The following is a 9,622-nucleotide window of genomic DNA, read 5'->3' on the forward strand; positions in this document are numbered from 1 at the left end:
TACTACTGGCCACTTAAGTACTGTATGTGGTTCTTGGCTGAAATGGTTGCAGCTGAAAAAAGCCCCGTGTGTTAATAGCTATGATCCTGGAGGAAGAAGTATCCAGTTTTCCAAAGTACATAATACTGTGGTTTGACTACTGGGAAAATGCAATATCATACTGCACCAAAATTGGGAAATTTAAGGTGGTTATGAGAATAGCCCCAAAGTATTGAATACCTGACTGAAATCAGTGGGAACAGATCTCTTTGTTTTTTTTAATGAATCAACTCACTTTCTCTTCCTTTCTCTTTCCCCAAATTCTCTTGAAGAAAAGCAATGAAGATGCTCCATCTACTGGAGAATTGATGCAGCATATCCCCAGACAATTTCAGACAGCTGCCACGTATGTGCTGATGACAACACATCCACAGATGACAGCTTTGGTGAATTGAAGTTCAGTGTGGGAAAACAAATCACAGTGGCCAAGCTAGCCAAAAGACAGTTGGAAGCCCCACAAGCAGGACACGAGGGCAATGACTATTTCTCACCCTTATCCAGCAATTGGTATCTGGAGGCCTCTAAACCTGGAGGCTGGTACCCACTGGCAGCTACTGGTAGGCAGAGTCAGGGACCACAGTAGGTAGAGTCAATTGTTGTTTACTCGTTTAGACGTGTCCGACTCTTTGTGACCCCATGGACCAGAGCACGCCAGGCACTCCTGTCTTCCACTGCCTCCCGCAGTTTGGTCAAACTCATGTTGGTAGCTTCAAGAACACTATCCAACCATCTCGTCCTCTGTCGTCCCTTCTTCTTGTGCCCTCCATCTTTCCCAACGTAGGGTCTTTTCCAGGGAGGCTTCTCTTCTCATGAGGTGGCCAAAGTATTGGAGCCTCAGCTTCAGGATCTGTCCTTCCAGTGAGCACTCAGGGCTGATTTCCTTCAGAATGGATAGGTTTGATCTTCTTGCAGTCCCATGGAGAGTCCCAGGGACTCTCAAGAGTCTCCTCCAGCACCATAATTCAAAAGCATCAATTCTTTGGCGATCAGCTTACTTTATGGTCCAGTGGAGTCAATTAATTGTGATCTTCTTCCCACCCAACTCCCTTGCAAAGACACAAAGGACTGAATACAAGGCTGCAGCCCTATGCATGTTTATATCATAAAAGTGTAGAGTTGGAAGGGATGCTGAGGCTCATTTAGTCCTACGTCCTGCAGGAATCCTGACTAGAGCATCAGATGTTGTTTTAGGGGAGTACAGTGGTGCCCCGCAAGACGAATGCCTCGCAAGACGGAAAACTCGCTAGACGAAAGAGTTTTCCGTTTTGGAGGTGCTTCGCAAAACGAATTTCCTATGGGCTTGCTTCGCAAGACGACAATGTCTTGCGAGTTCCTGCTGGTTCCCCCCCTTTTTCTAAGCTGCTTATCAGCTGATCCAATCAGCAGATAAGCCGCTAATAGCGCTAATCCGTTAATCCGTCAATGGGCTTGCTTCGCAAGACGAAAAAACCACTAGACGAAGAGAATCACAGAACGGATTCTTTTCGTCTTGCGAGGCACCACTGTACAACCAGTTTGGTCACACTGGGCATAGAGCCTTGGGGGTGCTGCTGGGGATGCCACAGAGTGCCGAATTTTAGTGTCATACAGGGTGCCAGTGAAATTTGGGGCCCCAAGATCTGCCACTGAAAGCATCTGTGACAGATGGCCATCCAACATCTGCTTAAAAGCCTCCAATGAAGGAGAGTCCGCCACCTTCTAAGGCAGTGGTGTCTAAACTTTTTTCAAAGGGGCTAAATTTGATGAAATGAAGGGCCAAAGAGCGAACCAATGTTGTTGGCCTTTTTTTAGGACTGAAGAGTTTTGCTTTTTTTAGGGTTGGAGTTGTTGAGCTTCTTTTAGGATTGATGTAGTTGAGGGTTTTTTTTAGGATTTTACCCCAGGAAATAAACTGCCATGGAGACTGGATTAAACCAACCGGCAGGCCAGATTAGGCCCCTGAAACAGACTTTGGACAGATCTGTTCTAAGGGAGTCCAGTCCACTGTCGAACATCTCTTACCATCAGAAAGTTCTTCCTGTTGTTTAGTTGGAATCTCCTTTCTTGTAATTTGAATCTATTTGTAGTGAATGGTAGTAAACCTCATTGAACTCAGTAGGATGTGCTTCTAAATAGATCACGCCACCTCAAGGCACTTTATTGACCCAAGGGCTGTTGTACCACATTCTTTGCCAGACATGGAAGCAACTGCTGGGTCATGTGTGAGCCGTGCAGCACTTAAAATTGAGTCCAGTTGTTACTGTCATAATTCTATCCCCAAAGTATTCTGTGTCATTATAAGGGATCCCAGGGTCCACCCCTTAGATTCCATGCAGCTTCACCGCAACACATACATTTTCCTGCCCCAAGCAACCTCATGAGTTGCTTGCCCAATTGAACTGGCCGAGAGAACAAACAGGAAGAGCATCATGGGTGCACATGTTTGGAGAAGGAGATTGTTTAATGAGAAGGAAGTAAAATGTGGTAGTCTAAAGCTGATGGTCAGGCAGGAGATGAAGGAAAGATGCAGCAACTGGAGGAGGAGGAGGAGGAGAAAGCACACTGGAAGTGAGATATGGGCAGATGCAATGAATTAATTCTGCTCAAAATGTAGCCTATTGTCAGTCGCAGACAGGATATGTTGCCTGGGGAAATGAAAACTCACGCATCAAGAAATGCAGGAGGAGCATGGAGGAAGCACTGACTAAACTGACCTTAGGTTGAAAACACAAAGAGGCAGAAAATGAATCAGACCAACATAATTGCATAAAAAGAGAGGTTTATTTATAATATACACAGTATGTTTTAATACACAGTTGCTCAAATTTGGCATTGAAAAACACCACTGAATATACTATACTGAATATACTATACTGTTATATAGGCATCAGCCTCTTCATTTGTGCTACGATCTCTTCGTTTTATTCTGATTTGCTTATGGCATCGTTGTCTGTTTACAGTATTCTGTCACCACCTCACCACCCTCCCTGCTGCAGTTTAAGGCACTTGTTAATGTCTTTCTGTCACCAAGCTTCTTGTTTCATGAATGTCTCACAAATGAATCGTGCATATCCAGCCTAAGGCTGCAATCCACACACTTCCCTAGGAGTAAACCCCATTGTAGTGGGACTTACTCCAGAGTATACATGTATAGGCTTACATTGCAGAACTCCTTTTGCTGCTCTGATCCATACTCATCAGAGGAAACAGGTGTACATTTCTTAACTGTCCCTAAGCCAGGTATGTCCAAAGTCCTTTTCGGGGGCCTAATCCGGCCTGCCAGTTGGTTTAATCTGGCCCCTGTGGCAATTTATTTCCTGGGGTAAAATATTCAACCCTAAAAAAAAGCTCAACAACTTCAATCCTACAAAAAGGTCAACACATATATTAAGTAAAATAGAAACATCGCCATCTGTCCCCGCCCCACTCACCTTTCCCCCATCCACCTCTTTCTCCCTTTTTCTTCCTAATGTAACACTAATGTCTCAACAAATGAAACTGATCTGTAAAAATGTAACTGGGGGGCGGGGGCGGGGAGAGACATTGCTCATACTTTTGTAAACCAAGAAAATCTTTAATAATAATAATAATAATAATAATAATAATAATAATAATACTGTAATAATAAAAGGTCAACAACTTGGGTTGGCCCTTTGGTCGGCCCTCACGGCCCTTCACTTCATCAAATCTTTTTTTTAAAAGATATTTATTAAAGTTTCAAAAATTATATATAAAAAGAAAAAACAGTAATACACAATAATACAAACAAAACAAAAAACAAAAAACAGGTATAATTTCAATCCCTTATTTTCTTATCACTTACTTCCAAACTTAAAACACAATTAAAAACACGTAAAATTTCAATTGCTTATTTTCTTTTAACTTATTTCTCAGACCTCCTCACACCTCCCCTTCTTGTGTTCCAATTCTAATTTATTAGCTCAGCAAATTCTTATTACTTATTTCTCATCTTTAACTTAATAGTTTATCTTAGATTTATTTTTACAAACCTTATTTTCATTTAATTTAGTTCATTTCAGAAATCCAATTTTACCTTATCCAAACTTAGACCTCGAACTTATACATCGATTCTTATTCTTAAAACATTTTTTCCTAAGGTCGTCCAAAGTTACCTTCCACGAATTTCCCATTTTACATATCAATAACAAACAAAATAAAAACAAAATAAATTGTAGTTATGAACCCTTTGGATTCCCAAACTCCACCCTCCCTTTCCTGGCTTCAGCCCCCACAAGTATCCATCAGTCTTAATCTACTATCAGCCTGGAGATCTCACGTCTGAGGCTCTTAATTCTCTCTCAGGTCCTCTCTGCCAGTCTTTTTGATAGTCCTTAATATTAAACACCAAATCTTGGAGAAGCTCCGGCCCAACAGGAACCATGTTTCTTCCAGCTAGGCCTCCATACTTAAAAGTATCTGGCCCTCTTTGAAAAAAGTTTGGACACCACTGCCCTAAGCCTTACACACAAGCAGTTTTGTGTTTGTTTTTTAACATCTGAGCAATTGGAATGCTGATGCAGTGGCGTAGCGTGGGGGGTGCAGGGGGGGCAAGCCGCACCGGGCGCAACATCTGGGGGGCGTGCTCGCACTCTCAGCTCTCTGCCCCTACCTGGCTCACTCACTCTCTCTCACTGCAATGCTGGCTGTGCGAATCCAATCCGAGCTGCCAGGTCGCCGCCTACTGTGGAGGGGGGGGGTTCCAGGCGTGCTGTGCGGAGAGAGAGCGAGGGACTATCTGGGGGAGAGACAGTGCAGCGGCTGCCCAGCGCAGCGCTGAGCATGGGAGAGAACCACACCAGCCCAGCCCAGGCAGCAGCAAGAAGAAGCTGGCAGCGGCGGCAGGTTAGGGGGCGCAAATTACCGTATTTTTCGCTCTATAACACGCACCTGACCATAACACGCACATCGTTTTTAGAGGAGGAAAACAAGGGAAAAAATATTCTGAATGAAACAGTGGACGTATCATTTTTGTGCTTCATGCTGTGGCCACAGACATGTGATCTGATGGTGAATTTGGGGTGACCCAATGCAAAAATCCTGAGAATCCCTGTGGATCCATGCTTTGTAACCACGTTTTTGCACCATTGCAGCCCCAGGCAACAGTGGGTGCGTGATTTTTTTTTGGGGGGACAGGCTGTAGCCATGGACATGCTATGTGCTCTGATGGTGAATTTTGGCTGACCCAATGCAAAGATCCTGAGGATCCATGTGGATCCATGCTTTGTAACCACGTTTTTGCACCATTGCAGCCCCAGGCAACAATGGGTGTGTGATTTTGGGGGGGCAGGCTGTAGCCATGGACATGCTGTGTGCTCTGATGGTGAATTTGGGGTGACCCAATGCAAAGATCCTGAGGATCCATGTGGATCCATGCTTTGTAACCACATTTTAAGTGGGGAGGGAAGGAAAAACACAGAAGGCTAAGAATGCAGGAGAGGGCTATAACGTGAGGAAAGGAAGGCAAAAGTTTCCCCCCACCCACCCACACAAGCCAGCCACTGTTTAAGGATTTCATCCTTTTAAATGGAAGAAAGCATATTTGAATGCTGTGTGTCTCCAAAAACAAAAAGCAGGAAGTCAAATCAGAATTTTAAGCCGAACCTGTAATCTCTCTTCCCTTCACAAACATTGTTCCCTCCGGAGCAGGGAGAGGATAGAGCGACGCTCTGCTTTCCTCTCTACTTGCCTGGAGGGGAGGGGCTTTCCCTGCTCTTTGTTCCGTTTGAGCAAACACAGCAACGAAACAGAGCAGGGAGGGCAGTAAGACCCTGAGGCAGAATGCAGGAAAGCAGCAACTTCCTGTCTCACGGAGCTCCCTTCTCCCTGAAGCGCGGTTTGATTTTTGCCTTATTTTTCGGCTCCAGAGACCACACATTCGCTCCATAACACGCACAGACATTTCCCCTTCCTTTTTAGGAGAAAAAATCTGCGTGTTATAGAGCGAAAAATACGGTACTTGCCTTGCCCCGGGTGCTGACAACCCACGCTACGCCACTATGCTGATGAACATCCTGTAACACTTCAAGAGCTGAGCTAGTGCAATAGATGAACACAGTAAGAGAATCATAGAGTCTTAGAGTTGGAAGGGACCTGAGGGTCACCTAGCCCAACCTCATGCAGTGCAGGAATCTCAGCTAAAGCATCCTTGACAGATGACCATCCAACCTCTGCTTTAAAACCTCCAAGGAAGGAGAGCCCACCACCTCCCGAGGGAGACCATTCCATTGTCAAATTGCTCTTACTGTCAAAAAGGTTAGTTTCTATTCAGTCAAGGAAGAACTCTTGCAGTTGATTGCTATGGAGATTTAAAAAAACCAGAATCCTATGTTTACCTCAGTCCCCCACCCCTCCAGTTTTCTTTACTCGTGTGTATCTGATTGCATCCGTTTGGCAAAAAATACTATTTTCCTTGAAGAAGGATAGCATTCAGTGCTTTAATTGATAGTTCATTCATCTCCCCTCAACTATAGTAAGTGCCCTAAAACATTATTGAAAGCTGGCTTTGACAGTGTGGATAAATTCACGGATAAGAACTTATACAATTGTTACCCAGCAAGATAAGTTGATGGTTACTCTGACAATGGAACATCAATAGCATAGCTATGAACGGGGGGCGGGCAGGCGGGGTGTGTGTGTTTGGAATCCCAGACAGAGAAGCTGATAATTGCCATCCAAGGTCAGATATGAATTACAAGTAATATACAGCAAATTCATTACTGGAACTACTTATGATGATGACAATGCCATAAATGTTGTTAACAAAGAGGACCAATTGATTGCTCCATCATGAAGTGCCTTAAGTTGTCAAATACTGATTACAAAGGCCCACAACTAAATAGTAGGAATGAAAATCTTTCATACGTTTGGATGAGCAATGTCATCTCTAGTATAAATGTTCTCGCCATAAAAGCACATCATGAAATAATTCACTCTTATTTTATTGAGGCAAGCCAGTGATTAACAAGGAAACAGTTGTCTCTGATAGGTCAAACACTGAAGTTATGGATGGTTCCCCCCCCAAAAAAAACCGCCAATAATTTTACTCCTGAGCTGAGGAAATGCCAAATGCGGTTGTAGAAATACTGAATATTAAAGTGTACACACATAAATTAAGTTGTTTTAGAAAGCAAATACAATAACCTCCATTTTCCCAGTGGAAGACGGGATGAGATATTCATTTTTAGGCTTGCTGCTCAGTGTCTCAAAAGCTTCAATAGATGCAGTTTATGTGGTTCCAGTATTAATTCAGCCATCATAAAGGCTGGAAACTTATTTTTATAATTGAGAGGTGATCTCAATGTTCTTAAAATAACAGGTGTCATTGATAGTTGGCTCATAATGAGCCTAAGGCTTTTAGGCTTCCCATAATCCTCTGGTTGGACACAATGACAACAGGAAGCTGGACTAATCTGGCCGTTGGCCTAATCCAGCAGGGTCAATTAATATTATTAATACTATATTTTAAGCAGAGCCTGATACTGTCTATGGCAAGGTGGAAAATCTGGAAACGTCCAGATGTTACTGAACTACAGCTCCCATCATCCTTGACCATTGGCCATGCTGGCCACAGTTGATGGGAGCTGGAGTCCAACAATAGCAGGAAAGTAACAAGCTACCCACCCTTGGAGATTAGGAATGAGTTCTTGCTGTGCTCTACAAATCTCCTCTTCCTTTCAGTGACTCTCATTCCCAACACCCCAATGGCACAACTCCCAACACCAAAACTGTGCTTTGTTTTGTTTTGTGTTCTGTTACATGACCTGTTTGGAGGCTCATCAGACCAAAAAGTGGGATATAGATGCAACTTGGTAAACAGATTCTGTAAAATCCAAAAAAGGCTAAGACTATCATCTTTTAAAAGTTAATAAAACTGTAAATAAATAAATTAAATAAATGCAGGAGCTGGCTATGTATAATTCTTATCACAAGCGCCCCCCAAGCAAGAAGTTCGCCCCACCAACTTGCCCTGCCATTGCTGAACTCCTGTCATTATCATATGCTTTCCCCCTTCCCATCATTTTTCCTGAAGCCACCACTGATTCTTATTGACCCAAGACAGATATTTATGAATTAAGCCTGTCAAACAATTGACAAGACCTGTGTATGCAAACAATATAGCCTTATGCCACTAATATTGCCAAACGTGAGATACACAAGTTGCAGAAGCGAATGAGAAAACAATTACAGTATTAGGCAACACAGAGTCCAAAATTATATCTAATGGGAAGTTGCTTTCATATTGTCCATACAATTCCTTATCTCTTGTCCTCAATGGAAAACCGGTCTGGGAATCTCTACTGGACTTTCAACGGGTCCTTATTGTCCAGGAAAAGAAGATGATAACGGCTTATACCACTTCACATTGTGTGGGGTAGAATAACATTCGTGAATGCTCACACATGCATTCCAAACCAAAACGTTTTACAAATAGAAAAGCAGAACAGCAGACAAGGGGCTGGGCTAGAATATTTCCCTTTGCCGTGCTAGCATCCTTGTGATACAGAGTTATTTTTACAACTCTTTTAAAAATGTGGTCTGTCCCGCCCCCTCCACCCGACCTAAAGTGGTGCAATCCATTGTGCCACCTCAGAACTTGCCCATTCTGCTGCAAATATATAGATCGGGCCATTGTTGTGATCCCTGAATGTGAATTTGGAAAGGTAAAAGAGCCTTGGACGGTTAAGTCCAGTCAAAGGCGACTATGGGGTGCTGTGCTCATCTCGCTTTCAGGCCGAGGGAGCCAGCGTTTGTCCACACAGACAGCTTTCCGGGTCATGTGGCCGGCATGATCTACATCACATAGATTGCACATTTGTAAGGTATCTCAAGGGTGTGCCTTTTCTCAACGAAGGAGGAAAAATCTACACAGCAAATAAATAAGCAGGCAATGCAAATTAAACAAATGTGTATAAATTGACTTGCTTTCCGTTGATTGCCTGATCTTATTGTTCATGAATCCAGAAGACCAAACATAAAAAATACGATTGGGGAAGGTAAGCAATACTATCCACAGCATAATTCCTAAAAAAAAATAGAGCTGTTTTGTTTCGTTTTAATATTTATATCCACTATCACGAACAGATTCATTTGTCTAAATAAACCAGTCGTTTGTTCTTTGACAACTGTTCCATTGACTCCGGGGAGATTTTTTTTTTTTTCTTTCTCCATCCTCCTGCGCTGGATTTGGTCTCATGAGCCTGCTGTATGATATGCAAGGCGAACAGTAGGACTTTGAAAGTATTAAATGTTTCACGGATGACAAAGGGCTGCTTTCATCCCCATTACACTTGTTTGCTCCTTGACTCAGTATAATGGGATGTTGTGCCGGAGAGGCTTCCCTCCTTATGCAGGAAGAGGGGTATGTGAGTCACAGGCCAACATTGTACTTGGAGTGACAGATTTGTCTGCTTAAACTGGGGGGATGCACTTCTGTGCTTAGAAAACAGTCAGCTTGCAGGAATCAAAAATTTAGCAAATGGCTCTCTTTTCTGTAGATCAGCCTCAGATCTCAGGAAATTGCAGCTCCCTAGCAAAGAAACCCCGAAGTGATAAATGTGACGGTTTCACAGCTATGACTTTGCAC

Source organism: Podarcis vaucheri (genome assembly GCF_965113315.1).
Source record: "Podarcis vaucheri genome assembly, chromosome: 1".
Lineage (NCBI taxonomy): Eukaryota > Metazoa > Chordata > Lepidosauria > Squamata > Lacertidae > Podarcis > Podarcis vaucheri.